The sequence below is a fragment of the Cloeon dipterum genome, chromosome 2, assembly GCF_949628265.1.
Source record: "Cloeon dipterum chromosome 2, ieCloDipt1.1, whole genome shotgun sequence".
NCBI classification, from domain to species: domain Eukaryota; kingdom Metazoa; phylum Arthropoda; class Insecta; order Ephemeroptera; family Baetidae; genus Cloeon; species Cloeon dipterum.
In genome coordinates, this window is record NC_088787.1 from 22,428,671 (window position 1) to 22,444,854 (window position 16,184).

At 40.1% G+C, this 16,184-nt stretch overlaps 1 protein-coding gene across 7 annotated transcripts in view; it reads left to right on the forward strand.

Moving 5' to 3' along the window:
• Nucleotides 1-16,184, forward strand: part of Trpm (transient receptor potential cation channel, subfamily M) — an 80,601-nt gene that overhangs the window by 40,937 nt on the left and 23,480 nt on the right. The window lies entirely within an intron of this gene.

The following is a 16,184-nucleotide window of genomic DNA, read 5'->3' on the forward strand; positions in this document are numbered from 1 at the left end:
CCTCTTAGAGGCGTGATCAATTTCCATACTGATCTATTAAAAATTCTTCAGAAGATAAAGAAAGGAGAATTCAACTCGCGCATGTCTCAAACAATCAATTCGGAATGCGAAAGCCCATGCTGATGTGTAGCCTCTCGGCACCGGCGATTTTGCCTCTGGCTTTTCTGTCAAAGGCAATTCACGGAGTGGCAGCCTCCTCTGTTATCCGCCGCCGGCGGTTGATATTGGAAATCTGCATTACATAAAGCGAAAACAGAAAAAAAATAAATGTTGGCGAAAGCCAATCCTTCGCTCTCAAAAGAATGAATAATTTGAGACTTACAAATCCTTTTTTGAACTAGGATTACATTATATTTGTGGGTATATGAGTAGTAGGTTTTGCGTGGCGAAAGTTTCGTTATAACGGTTATAATAAAATGATATGGCCATATAACAAATGCTTCTCAACGTCAACCCAAAGATAAATAATGCAATTTAAACATGACAGCAATGAATGAATAAAATATTTATTCATTCTAACATGACAGCAATGACCTACATTATCGCTTTAGCAAGTAATCCAGCATTGAATAAATTTTAGCATAATCTAGCAAACATTTATCTTTAAAATGGTCAACATATTAAACAGCAGTACAATAAGTATTTATTTTGACAGTTTAACTTGAAATTTTTACCAAGTGTTGTAAGTGTAAAACAGCGTACTACGATTTTAAATTTTACTTGGCACATGTATAATTTGCTCAAATAAAAAAAAGAAAATGATTTATTTTAAAATAGCCGTCATCAACTTTTTATTCAGAATTAGTGTTTTTAATGCACAATCAATCCTTATTTTCTGTTTTGCATTCAAAAATGGCGTGATTAAATCTGTTCCGTCTCGAAATGCAATCATCCCTGGCAGAATCGACTGAAAATTGAGTCTATCCATTATTCATGTTCAAATTACCTTTATAGAGAGTCCTCCAGCGAGCTCAATATGTAGCTATTCAGGTTCTTTCCACATTTTTTAATGTCGCGCAGCCAACGTTTTGCATAATGTATGAGCTCATTTTCATCTCGTGGTTATCCACCACTCGTGTGTGGTTTGTTGAAAGCACTTTTATTTATACGTGAATACAAACAAAAAGGTCAGAGGTTGGGGGGAGGGGATTTTGCACGGAATTGCCGTCTGAATTTACCGGGGGAAAGGAGATGGCAGCCAACTGGGAGTTTAACTGGTGGCGAAATTTATGCATTTCAGAGTAAACGTCACTCGAGCACTTGGCGGCCAAGTGACGAAGGCGTTGTGTTCATTAATCAACGCGAAACACCCGGGCGAGCAGCTGAGACTGCGTCACAAATGTTTGCAACATACAAATTACGTTATCTATCTTTCAATCCGGGTAAAAGCAGCTTTTCCAATCGGACAGGCACAGAGCTCGCGATGCGACTCACGTCTTGCGTGCAAACGAATCGATTGCGCGCGAAGGAAACACGCGGCAGCGGTGAAACGGCAAACGCGACATTTTCCATTTTGCGACGCCGCCGTCAGGAGCACTGCCACTTACTTCCATCCAATTTGCAGGTTTCGCTCGCAACTCTATTCCACTCCGATTTCCTGGTCTCCAGGAAATTGAGCAAGGAAAGCAGCGTTATATGTCGCCCGTACAAATGGCTGCGATGAAAAAGGTGATTAAAAGAGGGCAACAGGCTGTTTTGTTGTAGAAATAATGCTGGGAGGGAAGCAGCTGTGCCCTCGTTTCTTATTTTGTCTCGTATAGGGAACGCCAATATGACACAAAACGAGCTCGCAAACCTCACCGCCTGCAAGACTGCCGTCCCTGTCATGTGCAAGTTTTATCCGCGTTTGCAGACAGCTGAGACGATTTGCCTGCTAGTTTTTTTCACTTCGTTGCTTCTCTTGTGGGTACAAGGGTGGTGGCCAAGGGCCGTTTTATTGCCGCTCTTCTCTTTTCATGTAAAAGGTGCAAAAAAGTCGAGCAATAATGTATTTTTCTTACTCTTCCCTCAGGCTTTGTTGCTTCTACTTTTTCGTGAATTAGAATTTTTGCCGTGCAAGATTTTTAAATTGGGTCACTCATCATATTTGCTTTGAAAATTTTTATATTACAAAAAAATCAAGCATGTACAAATTATGGCAGGAATTTTTCATCTTAAAATGCTAAATGAGCAGTACATAAGAAATTTTCAAAGAAAAACAAAATTAAGAAAGTTTTGCGTTGGCGTAAGAACTTTCTTTCAAGCTTCAAAAACGATAAGAAAAATTTAGTTCAATTAAACGAGCTGTTGGCAAAAACTTCCTAGAAATATTTAATTTTATACACCGTTGGAATAATATGTTCGAGACATTTTTTTCTTGCTAGTGGTAAAATTAAAAAGGTCAATTTGACCGCAAGTTAGCACTTTGCGTTTGTTTTCAGACACGTAGAATTTGCATAAAAGCGGTGGCTGCAAGTGAGGTCGACTATTCATAATTCGCAAACGTGTCTCATGTTGCCGAGTCCAAGCGGGGGCGAGAGTGGAGGCGCAATTTCGCCGGTAAAACGAGCGCGGCCGTGCAGCCGTAAAACGTGCCGAATCGTAAAATTATTTTGGCCTCGCCTCTCTCGGGAGCTCGTGCATGAGTAAGTGCGGCGCGTGTTTGGGCCGCGCATTTGTGTATTTTTTTTACTCACGCACTCGTGGGAAAAAGACATTTAAACTCTCGTTTTAGAGTGGAAAATTTCCCAAATTGGCTGCTCAAAGTTTTATATGAGATTCTTTGATAAACGTATGCTTAGCATTTTTGATATTTGCATAAATTTTTTAATTTTTCTATGTTAAAATTAACAAGATATATTGAGCTGTTTAATGAAATTTGTATTCTCGGAAATTAAATCACAATAACAGAGATGTAAACAAAGATTTTTTTATGGAGCCCGCACAACCTAAAATTTTTTTACTCTTAGTAACAAAGAAAAGAAAGTCAATTTCCGTTCAATTTACCTTTTGAGCTGCACAGTGCAGTAAATAAGCTGCAAATGGCCTGCTTCTTTGTGAGCACATTGTCAGAGAACAAAACTCTGGATTGCGTCTGGCGTACAGAGGCTGGCAGGATCAAAGGTACAAGCGGCACAAAGGAGAGCTAGGCCGAGAGTGCGTGCTGCTCTCTTTCATAATAAGGCATTAATAATAATTAAGGTCCACAGGCTTATCCCTGGCAGGTGGATTTCACATTCAAATGGCGCCATGAATGATGTAGCCTCGTTGGCCTGGGCGCGCGCCTCCGCGAGTTTTAATTAGATTCCCTCTCGTCTCGCCATCAATTCTGCCTGCTGCTAATAACCAACAATGGCCGAGCGTATGTGTGTTGCTTCTGCTGCAAAAGCCAGCCGGCCAGCCAGCCGGCTGCTGCCTGATAAAGTTGGCTCGATAAATAGCATCCTGCGTAAAGCTGGCTGCACATCTCTAACGAGTCATTTGCACGACGAGCGGGGTGCTGTTAATTTAAATTACGTCCGCAGGGTTGATTAAAATACATGTTTCTTTTGTATCAAATAAAATTGACAAAGAATATGACAGAGGATTTAAATTTATTATTACACTTATTGCGAGGTGGCTCGTGTTAGATGAATATTACAATTAGATCATAACATATTTTTTTAACTGTGTGTGATTTAGTTAAGATTATTTTTACATAGTCTAATTAAAAAATATTAATAATGTGTTATTGTGTTGATTTCTAATTAATTGAAACAAGAACAAATAGTTATATTATTTTCTTTGATCAGAAATATGGGACTCCTGGAGCACTAAAAGCAAACATTTTTATAGGAACTCAGGTCTAATTCATATCTATACAATTTTGAACTTTATTTTCTCTAATAAAAACAAAATCAACACTGCAACTAACTGCAAAATATTTTGCCGCATTAAAGTGGAAAGCGATAGGTTGCACATTCACAAGTATAATGAAAAATATATATATAATATAATTAATTTCCCCCTTCCCTGTTGAGGCTGCGAAACCTCCTACAGAATTCTTAAGCCGGAAATACCTTCCATTTTTGGGAAAACGATGCTAATCAGAGAAATCCAGTGACCTATATCCATTTTGAAGGAAACAAAAGTAACCTAATGAAAAGGAATTTTTGGTAAATTGCAAATAATCATCCTTTTATTTAGTAATCTAACCACGCTAAATAAAAAGGAAAATAATTTAGCATCCCATCTATCAGAAGCCAGTTTTTTCACTCCAAACTTGTTTGATTTGGTGGAAAACACTCATTAATTTGAGCAGCCAAAAAAGTGTCGCTTTGTGAAGGATTAGTCTGCAAAAGTTTGTGAGGCATGTGAGACAATCAGATGCAGGCGCTTTTCTAATCAAAATGCAAAGCAAGCAATTACGCGTGATTGAACGATTGAGTCGTCGAGTGGATGAGCAAACTGCGAGTTGGTTTACTCGGTAGAGGCGCTAACTGAAATTTGCGCGTCGTCCTAACAAAATATACGGGGGCGTAAAGTCTGCAGCCGGAATTTGCATATTAATGAGTTTATTTCGAGGCAACAAAGAAGAAGCAAGCGGCTCTGCTCTGGGCGTGTTTCATTCACTCGTAATAATGCGCAGAAGCCGCGGTGGCATTTCATTTTTCCGCGCCAATCCATAATTCATAATATTATGGAAATATTTTAGGAAAAGTGAGCGGTGCGATGGGTTAAGAGGCTGAGTCGTAAATATTTTACTTCCCGAGCCGACCGAATTGCCGAAGAGGACCCGGCCAGCAACGATAAAGGGCTGCGCGCATTATTTTATGGAGAAACAAGACCGCATCGCTGCCTGCGGTTTTCTCGCCATTATCGCTGGTAGGCAACCCGCCCGACGTTCCCGTCCAGCCGGTTGCATAACGCTTCTAATGTGCAGGCGAGCTCTCTCAAGTCTCTCTCTCTCTCTCTCTCTCTCTCTCTCTCTCTCTCTCTCTCTCTCTCTCTCTCTCTCTCTCTCTCTCTCTCTCTCTCTCTCTCTCTCTCTCGCACACCGGCTATCAGAGGCCGTTCCCCGTTCAACAGGTTTACTGCGCTTCCTCTCGCCTTTTTCGCTTCAATTACGGAATGGAGGTTTTTATTTGTTTACCATCCTGCTGGAAGGAATAAAATGCTTCCTGCTGGGAAAATGCACTTTTAGCCAGCTGTTTGCGCTGCTTGGAAATGCTATGTAAATTTAATTTATTTGCAGGAAACAAGAAATTCTTTAACGTAATACTTTATTCAGTGTTAACAAGGAAACGATTTTTGAAGAAAATAAATAATTTGTTGAAGACCATGCATGGTTGGGGTTGATAAATGAGATTTTCATAAGATTTCGTTTCTTCCTCTCCAGCATGCTCTATTTGTTTATGTTTTCAAAACTACGATAATATCTCAGAAAATTTACAACGCCTACAATCTGCAGAATAATTTAATTCCATAAATTTCAAACATAATATATTATGATTGTTCTTGACAGGTTATTTATAGTAAAATTTCATTGCTTTGCTGCACTTAGCCAGTTGCGAGGCAGTCTGAATACGTTTACATAACAATGGTGGCGCTATGCAATACATCAACTCGTCGAGATGAAATCATTCACGGCGCCAGAAGCAGAAGCAATTCCGTAAACCACAGAAAAGTTTCGCCTGCAAAATGGAAAACAAACATATCGCGTTTCCAGGGCTGCAAGTAAATCCAATTAACCCTGGACGGGCCTGTGGCCGCTGCCGTCCATCGCTTGGCGCAGAAAGGGAGCCGGCTCGGTCGGTGTTGGGGCTGCACCAGGGGCACGCACGGCCGTGTGTTGCGTGCTCGAGTGCGAACGATCGATTTTTCGGCACCGGCACTGCACCAGCTGTCCTGGCCGGCTGACCTGAGTGAGTCAGTGAGAGCGACAGTCAATTAGGTGGGGGTCAGGCACGAGAAGGGCTTTGCCGATGAGAGCAGACGTGCTCGGGCACTGTATCAAAGCCCCCCGGCAGTTTTGTTTATGCGCATTCCACCGTCGCATACATTTTAATTGGGTCAGACTCGTGTATCTCTTCATTTTCTGCTCTACCTCATCAAATACATACAGAATCTAAGCGCATGTTGAATCAGATATAGAGCAAGTTTTTCGATTTATTTGAAGCGCTATAAAAGCAATTATATATATAGATTTGTAAGCTGGTGCTCATTCTACTGTGCAATTGGCAACTTCTGTTGCTGCAATATAATGCTTATAACTTTAAAAAATATATGTTTTCTCAAGAGGAAAAAATCAATTTTAACAATCTCATCATTTCTTGCTTCTCATTATGTCACTGAGATGTTTCATTTCATTTTCCAATATTTAAATTTAGAATTATTTCATTACTTTTTATTGTGAATTTTGATGTACTCCTTTGGATATCTTACACGTGAATCATGTCCCTATAAAATTACTTATATTGATATTGTGTCGAAATATTTTGGTCCTTTGATGACTGCTGGTAATTTGAATAATGCGGCCATATTTTAGTGATCCTGACCTTTGACCTTGACTTTAATTGCCGATTTGTTGGCCCCTTGTTTAGTTTTCAAATGTCGTTAAGTTTGTCCCATTTGCACTTCTGGAAGCCATTTATAATCCAATTTGAAGCAAGTGCGATGTTTTAAAAATAACCACAATTTTGTGCACCTGTAGGTTAGGCACCAATTTTTGGATTTTGGAAAAACGTTTTGCTGACCACCTTTCTAGGACCAATCTAAATACCAAGTTTCATTCAAATTTACAAGTTTTTAATTATGATTTGTACTTATTTGCATTGAAATCTTTGAGCCTTTAAAAGATTTTTAAAATTTCTGGGTTCTCTCTGATTTTTGGCAGCGTTATCATTTATCAAACATTTTATCAAAATTCGCGAACCATTTGAATAATTTATATTATTGTATTTAAGCTTTTTATTCCAGCATGTTTGGGAAAAAAAAGTAAAACAGGGATCATTAAAAAATGATGCGTAGGTCCAATTAAGGGCCAGCCTCAAAAGAATGCTGTTTCACCTCTTTTCAGCTCACGGTACACAAAAGGCAGAACAAAAGGGCCAAAAACCGGCTGCGCTTATTTTTCTCGGCGCGCGTGAGTGTCTCAGATCTTACGGCTTGACAATTCCATTCCCCGCACACTTGCCTGTGCTGCAGTTTAGAAAGAAAGCCGCTTCTGCGTACAAAGTTTGCCCTCTTTTTTATGGCTTGTATTGTGAATTGTTTCATCCTGAAAAATTCGCTTAAGCAGCGAAGACAATTTGGGGAATTTTAAAGTGCACTTTTAAACCTCGCAATTGAGGTTCGATTCAACTAAAAATCGATTCCAATATTGGTCTTATAAATTTTAATTTTTCTCCCTAAATTGCTTACATTTATGTAGTTATTTTAAATCAGGTTCAACTATTGCCCTATTCAATCATCTCATTGTTTTTCGTTGAAAGCTGCTCACGCATCATCGTTTGAATGAGGCAAAGAGGAAAACCATCCCATGGTTGCTTTTGTGCCAGTTGATCAAACACGGTTGAGTTCTTGCTCTTTTTCGGCTGCAAAGCCCACTCTGGGAAATGACGTTATTACATTCACGGCGCGCATTGTGGACCACTTAATACGTGTAGCGAGTGAGTGGCATCGGCCCGAGTTTTTGTGCCCTCTTCTCCCGATTTCACGCCACGACGATTCTCCCGGGTGCAAAAACGCCCACGCATCCTGAGCAAGCGGCCAAAACCCAAAAGCAGTTACGATTTTGCTGCGTGCCCCAATCCGAAGGTATTATTGTTTGCTGAGGGAGCCAAAACGGCTTGCACACCGAGCAAACATGCCGACTGTTTGACCACGCTCGCCGCGCCACAGGGCTCCAAATCGCACGAGAGGATTTCACTTCTGCAGATTGGGCTGCTACAGGCCATCTTTTTTTAAGCTATATATAACCGTTTATTTGCCAAGTTTTCACGTTTGTAAAATAATTTACTTATTGGAGATTTAATGATGATTTATTATAACCAGGGAAGTACTTGTAAGAGCAGACATTGCCATATTAAAGCTGATATAATTTTGGAAATTTTGCAAAACAAAATTAAATCTAACACTTGTGTGGTTGTAACAAAAGCAATGATTCTCTGTCAGCATAAATTTTCTTAAAATTGCCGTGTGTGAACCTTTATTTTGAATGCTTTATTTTTCTTAAATGTTCTACCCGCCACAGTTTTTGAATAATTTAAAGTTTGACATTAGAGCAGAAACTTTTTAAAATGCTAGTGCCCAAGAAAAGCTACGTTTTTGAGTGGGAGAATTTCTTTCGCCTCGTGGATCACATGACATGTGCATCTAATCGCTGAGTTAATGATAACTTGTAAATCACGAAGATGATTTCAGCGATATGCAAATTAAAAAGTTTATCTAGCAGCACATTTTCCTGTGAATTTGTTTCGAAATTTTATCTCTACCAGCAAAGATGAGTTTGATTATTTCCAGTTTGTGGCAGTATTGGTTATTGCTTTTCCGTGCGGGCCCGATTTAAATTTATCATGTTGGGTGTATGAATATTCTATTTGTATACTGGCTGGACTTGTGCAGACTGGCGCCTGCCTGTTTTGTTAATCTGGCCTGTCTGTTGCAAAAACAACAACGCTAAGCACGCAACACTTGGTCTGCGCGCGGCTACGAAATGATCATCCGTGTTTATTTGCACCAAATTGGCCCGTTACGCCGAAACACCTCCATATTAAATTTTACCTTTAGGATTACCGCCATCAACTCTTTGTTCAAATCGCATGGCTGAATCCTTTGATACAATATTTCACTCCCGGCAACTGTTAGTATTTAATTTAACTCTTCCACGGTTCATGCTTAGTACGTAAATTGAATTCTCGTTTTCAAAAGGAAAGCAAAACATTGCTCAAGTGGAATAATTAAATTCCAAATCAAACAATATCAGGCAGTGCCTCTGCAATCTATTATTATCTTTTCACAGAGGGGAAACATTTTTTTATGAAACTTATTCTTACTGTCGAAATAAAAGTTTGGAAGTAATCAATAAATGACAGTTTCCGGCGAGTAGAAAAAGAGTTGCGAGTGAATTTGGGCGTCAGCAGAAGCTAACCAAGTTAAGAAGTTCGCCTCTAACGCAGAATTCCTTTTCGGTTGTGATAAAAGGTGTTGCTTCGGAGAGCGAGAGCTAGATTTCGTCGAATTTGGTCTGGCGGGGGCTGGCCTCTCCGCCCTCTCACCCCATCCATTTGGCACGGACCGGCTTGCTGTGCCTAATATCGAAGGGGCGGCACAAAGCAAATTCATCATGGAGCAATAACTGCGTTAATAATGCCGCCGGAGCAGAGCAATTTCGCTCGCTCGCTCATCCGGGCCGCACCAATTTTTCTTCCGCTCCATATTCAATCAGTTTAACAGCCGCTCTAACACGAAATTTTCCCGCTGCGACCTAAAGCACCCCGCTTTGAAAATGATGGGGATGATCGTTTTGCAAAGCGAATAAATCAATGCACTTTTTACGGGACATTTTTCAGGGCTTTATGCCATACAGAGCGTTCAAAACGTTAAACAAATAATAATCTTTTGTTCCTAAAAAGTATAGTTAATTTTTTACACTTAAAAATTATCAAAAATAAATTAAAAACTTTTTTATTTGTTATATTTTGAAGTGTCCACGATTTATAACATACAATTCAAAGATTAGTTGATTAAATTCACAAGAGCTTTACTGACACAACGAGAGTAGATATTGGCTAAACTTCTTCTTAAGCTTTTATCTGTTAATAGACGGCCGATCAACTTGAGAAGTTTTCACTCAGTCTCTCTTCGCTGATCTTTATTTGCGTCCATTCTCAAACTTTTTGCTGGCGTCAAAAGCTATAAAAGTTTTTCGACCGTTGGCACTCATCCCCGTTCATTGGCCGCGGTGTGCGCGAGCGAGCAGATTGGCTCAATTAGCTGCGAGGTGCTGCACTTAGCTGACGCCTATATGAACATACATATACATACATAAAACCTTATGTGTAAATGCTTTTATCGTGCGGCTGGTCGACTTTCGTGTTACGAGTTCGTTGCTCTCCGCGAGCAGTGCTGGAAAAAATTTACGAGCGGGGTCGGCATTTAATTCTCTACACTCGTTATGCAAACTGCATTACAGCTTGAGTAATATGCTTCCAACACCACATTCAGAGAGATTACACTTCAAAGTACGGTTTTAAACAATTCAGAAGTTTGTCGTAAGAAATGGAGAGAGAGAAACCTCAAATATATTTAAAGGTAGAAAACATAAAATGTAATTCATGATATCAATTTTTTGCAACGTAGCTCACAAAATAAAGTTATGCACGATGCATTCAAATTTTCTGGCCTCCCTTCTGAAATAAAAAATAATTAAAAAAAACACACACACATGCGGAATATGTGAGAGTCAATTAATGGTTCATTTTTGCACGCAAAATATTCAAACCTGGAATATCATATATACTTTGAACTGAAAAACCTCTTTATTCATCCTTCGATGGTAAACTACTGGCGTCACGTGATTTTGTGAGCTCCACCGAAATAAGCTGTAAATTTCGGTCGAGGTCGGGATCTTTTCCTTTGCACACACATCTTTTGCTTTGTGCCAGACTCTTGAGTGAAAAGGTGTTCTTTACTCAACACGCGCAACGCCCGCATTTGCATGTGCATGGTTACCTTTTCGCCCACCCACGCGCCCGACAGACCCTCTGAGCGAGTTCAGATAGTGCCGCTGTGTTTATGTACGCTCGGTGGCGTGCTATAAATACGTACGTACATCTCTACCTTTGCACAACTCGGCAGGCGTGAAGCAGAAAGTGCTTTCAAAAAAAAAGACCCGCGAGCCGCTTATGTACGATGCCCGTGTTAAATTGAGCCAGAAACATTTCGGGGCTAGCGTAAAACGTAAAAGAGACGCCATGTTTGCAGTTATTTGCGGTAATATAATGTCATTTGGATGATATTCGCTAAACCAACTTTGCATATAAAATATAATTTCAAATAGCACTTTGCATTGTTAAAGTGTTATTACGATAAATATTTATATTAAAATTGCAATAGCATAACTTTTATATTTTAAATAAATTTATATATAGTAATTTAATAAGGTTTGTAATATTTTTCTACATTTTTGTTTTATAGCAATGGTTTAGCTTTTTTTAAGATTTCGTTAATTTACCGCGCAATCTAAGTAATATAGTCATGCTATAAGAAAGCTCTCAAGTCGTAAGGAACATATAAGCTAGATAAGATCCATGGTTCTATAATATGTGATTTTACTCATTTTCAGTTTTGTAGAATAAATCAACGCGCTAAACACTTGAAACTATAAGAAGGAAAACGTTTATATCACAATTAAAATCGGTAAGAAAGCGATAATATGTACCTAACAAGGTGTTTATTTTTAAATAAATTAAAAGTTTGAGAAATAGCCCACTCCGGAGCTCTGCAAAACGTTAAATTGGAAATTTAAATTAATAGCATCAAACTTTAGGCTTTTATAGCAGTGAAGATTATATTTATATAGAAATGGATATATATCAGAATGTCTTGCGGCGTCGCAGGGTTCTTTTCATAAATAGACGTTTATGCATTCACTGCAAAGTCTACATGAGCGCAGACTCCTTGAGCATATGTCTGCTCGCGAGGATGTGTGTATGTATCACGAGGCAGGAGAAAGAAAGGGCGAGAACGAGCGAGCGAGAGTACGTCGTGTGTCTGGGCTGCAAAAAGAGAGTTTTTACCTGCTCACCGCGCGCTTATTTCCGCCCCGTCCCTGGGGACGCGAGGTGCTGGTGGGAAATGGCCCGGAAAAAATGTACTGCCGCCTGAGTGAAATTGCCAGTGAAGCTCATTTTCAAGTGTCGGATTTCGACTCTTTGACACTCGTCGTCAATGAAGGAACAGGAAATTTTCGTTGCAAATTAGACTGGTTCAAGGAATTCCTAAATTCATGACAGAGTCAAATTACGCTTCATCTCATACACATGCGAAGTTCAAATTATTAAAAATTTCAAAAATAATATAGGGTGCGCTACCATGCTGGGCACACCGGTTCTCGTTAGATCACGGAAGTTTTTTTGCTCTTTTTATCCCTGTCCTCTCGGACCAGGAAGGGCGCGCACTGCACTAGCACGAATGCTGAAACCCGGGTCCCAATAACACCGCGAACGGATAACATGGGCGCACCAGGCCACACAGGGACCCAGCCCACTCAAGGGCCACTTGCCTCCGCACCGAGGACTGCATTGAAACGCTAGACATTCGTCCCGTGAAGCCAAATCACGCATGCTGGAAAGGTGCAAACCAGCAAGTAGCGAGTCGGGACCCGGGTTTCAGCATTCGTGCTAATACATTGCGCTTCCCGGTCCTCAGACAGGGATAAAAAGCAAAAAAATAGCTCTAAAAACTATATAGATATTTTGAAATGACTTAATTTTAATTTTTCATCCTTATTGGATTTTTTCTAGTCAGTGAAATTTTCATGCTGACAGGAGTTATTATTTAATCTTAAATTATATAACAAGATATTTAAACAAATATGGTAAATTTTCAAGTTTTAAAAGTAATTATTATTCATTTGTCAGGAAGGGAAATTTCTCCTTGCACATTTTTAATTTTTCTGATTTCACACTTCCCGACAGAATTGAAAAATTCCTTATCTAACTCAGGAAATTTTCAAATTTGTTTTTCATTTTTTTCCTCGTTCTCAATTAGTCATGGCAACATTCCATAGACTCCCGCGCTAACGGGTAAAATTAACATCAACGTAAAATTTTAATATTTCATTCAAGGTGCAGATCATCGTTGTTTAATTAATGTTTTGTAGGATCTATTTATTTCAACAAATTGCAATTAAATCAAATTGAACTCCATCACTATTGAAATCGAAAAATCTGTAAAAATGAAGATAACGGCTCAGCCATTTTTCGCGCTTGATTTCGATTACTCTCGGTGCGGCCTAATAAGAAAACAATGCTTGCCACTTAAATTCTAATTGGAAATTTGCAAAGAAGACTAGATGAATTTAAAATTGGAACAATTTTTGTATAATATTTTAAAAAGGCGTAAATGCTTCTCCTAAACCACAAATGATCAATACGGTTTAAAATATCAGCAGATATGTTGAGCTTTTGTTGACTAAGAACAAAATCCTTTGAACCATCAAAGAAAACCAATATCAATAAAAAAGGTATAAAATTATATAAGGATAAGCCAAGCTATTTCGAGACCATTTGAAATCGTTACAAGAACAAACAGATGATGAATTATTCCCGAACGATAAAAATGAGATTGGGATGAAAGCCTAATTTCAGCCAAAGCAGCTGCGAGGACGCATTTGAATCGAATGAACGACTTTGGTTCCGCGAGATAAACCAACAACGGCTGCAAAAGCAATCAATCAGCCAGTCGGAAATGACGGAGAGATGCTTTCGAGCAATAATATAGCGCTGCTGGAACACAAACAATAAGTTGGTCGATTACTTTTTTATTATTCCAGCCAGGAAACAAACGCGCGTCTGTCGCTGCCAGTAGAACGTGTGTGTATTTATGCATCGGGCGGAACAACGAGATGATTTATTAAAGCGTCAGCGAAGCAATAAAACGGCCGCCGACGACTTTGTCATCTGCCTCACCGACCGAGACCGACTGTGAGTGCGCGCCTATTGGAAAATCAATTTAGCCGCCTCCTCCGCGCGCGTCAGCCGTGTGCGTGCGTGGGCGGCTGGGTGCATCGGAATTCGCATTTTGCCGTCGAGGAGGCGGCGGCGGCGAGCAATGCGGATTACGTCTCAACGTACCTACATATTTACCCGCACACACGTTGATGCAGAGAGCGAGAGAGAGAGAGAGAGAGAGAGAGAGAGAGAGAGAGAGAGAGAGAGAGAGAGAGAGAGAGAGAGAGAGAGAGAGAGAGAGAGAGAGAGAGAGAGGAGAGGAGAGAGAGAGAGAGAGAGAGAGAGCGAGAGAGAGAGAGAGAGAGAGAGAGAGAGAGAGAGAGAGAGAGAGAGAGAGAGAGAGAGAGAGAGCGAGAGAGAGAGAGAGAGAGAGCGAGAGAGAGAGAGAGAGAGAGAGAGAGATCACGAGCGCTCTCTCTCTCTCACTCTCTCTCTCTCTAATGCACGAAGCCTGCCGCTGCAGGCGCTTTCGCGACCTCTCGTCCTTCCAACCCCCTTGATCGAGCAGAGAAACCTCTTCCGTTAATTCGCCGCTGCTGCAGCATCGTCCCGTGCAAAAGCGATTACTTCACAGAGAGTGCTGGTATTTTTCCTGCCGAGCGGAAAGGAAGAAGTCAGTCATTTCACTCAAACTTGATCAGCACTCTTGTCAACTTATGAAAGGAGGAAATTGGAGCGTAACTGAGCCTTTAATGGGAAAATGCGATTGTTAATTAATGGCATGACCTCTTAAGCTTTGAAAAGGTAGGAAAGAGGACACTATATGAATCATGAAATTTATAGCTCCTTCATTTTCTCATCTGTAAATTTTAGTAACACTTTGACAATTCAATCAAACCTCAATTTCAATAAAATCTGTAAAAAAACACAATTGCAGTCTAAATTGCCTCTTTCAAAGGGTATCTTACAGGTTAACCTGCCTTTATTTTTATATCTAACAGACAGCGGTCTATTTTGAATTTGTGGATTAGCAACAAGTGATCTCTACATCTACATACAATGTGCAATATTCAAATCAATAACTGAGTAACAGTTTAATTTCAGCTAACATAATGATCATATATGCTAAGTGTAGTCAATAATCCAAATTATCTTCAATTTTTGCCAATATCAGTTCACTTTAACAACCAAGTTACAAATTATATGGGATACCCGGGCTACCTTGATGGAGAATCCTCAGTTAAATTTTATCTCCCCTCGGCTTGCTGCGCCACTATTCTCAATCAAAGTGTTACCATTTCCGTCGTTTACGATAAAGACGCGAATTTTAAAAATCCGTTGCGCCATGATATTGAAAAATTTGATATGAAAATACAGTAGCACAAATAATATCGTTGCTATGTAATATGCTCTGGGATTCCATTTGCATTTAAATATAAGGCTTCGTTTATCAGGCAAGTTTCTTGGATAAACAGGAATCTCCCATCATGTATCTGCTCCAGAGGCGATCTACCAATTTTTCTTCGCTATAGCGAAGCACGTTCCAATATTTCAAAAGAATTTTCTGGCGTTTTTTTACGCAGCGGGGAAGGGTTTCATTGGAGGAAGAAGTAATATTTATGGGAGGAAAAACCTTTCCTGCCGTGGCCGAGATGGATTTTGATAAAAACAAGCAAGAGGGTCTCCAAATTGCACAGAATCGTCTCCGTTCGCGCTCTTTCACTGAATATGATAGATGACTTTTTTAGTTTCGTTTTATTCAACGTCTAAATAGAGAAACTCACTATGCTGAAAGGGTTTCGCGCTGAAATACAGGGCCCGTCGGTGATTTATCACCTCGGTGAAGTGCCACGGGGCAGGGGAGAGGGGGGGGGGGCACTCTGTTATTCGCCCACTCAATTTTGGCCCATTAAACGTGAGCTGCAAATCAATGTCACGCGCCAAATTCATTAAAAACTAAGTTTCGGGCAGGTGCAGCGCTCGTCATTTCCCGGTCGGTCGCCTCCGCATTCAATTCTCATCAGACATTCTGCTACTCCCAACTAATTACGCATGTTCGATTGGGTGCCGCCAGTGCCTTTTAATTTAAACTTGCGGAAAAGTTTCGGTGGTGTGCGATACATACATAACAACGCGTTGGAGAAGATTAGCAGCCGGCGCAGCATTTGCAGATTAATTCCGCTGCTTTGTGTATCATCCGACACTTTTACGCAACACATACTGCTACCGCTGGAAGCCCGAGAGTAAATATTTGGCACGGACAAATTGCAAGTGTTTGCAAACGACGGTCTGTTCGTTTTAGATCAACAAACAGCACAAATCTCTGACGTGTGGATGAAGAATGTTGACGAGCGTTTAAATAATATATGCATAAATTTCATGGTTATGCAACCTGCGCGGCGTCTGTGCAAAGCCGATTGTATAGTTCATTGAAGCTGAAAATTAGAATCCGCCTGTGTTCGTATTTGCAAAGTTGCGATTATTTGCGAAGCGAAATTTCCGTTTTGTTGAGCGGATATTAGCAAGGACAGTCCTTTAGCCTTAGCCGAC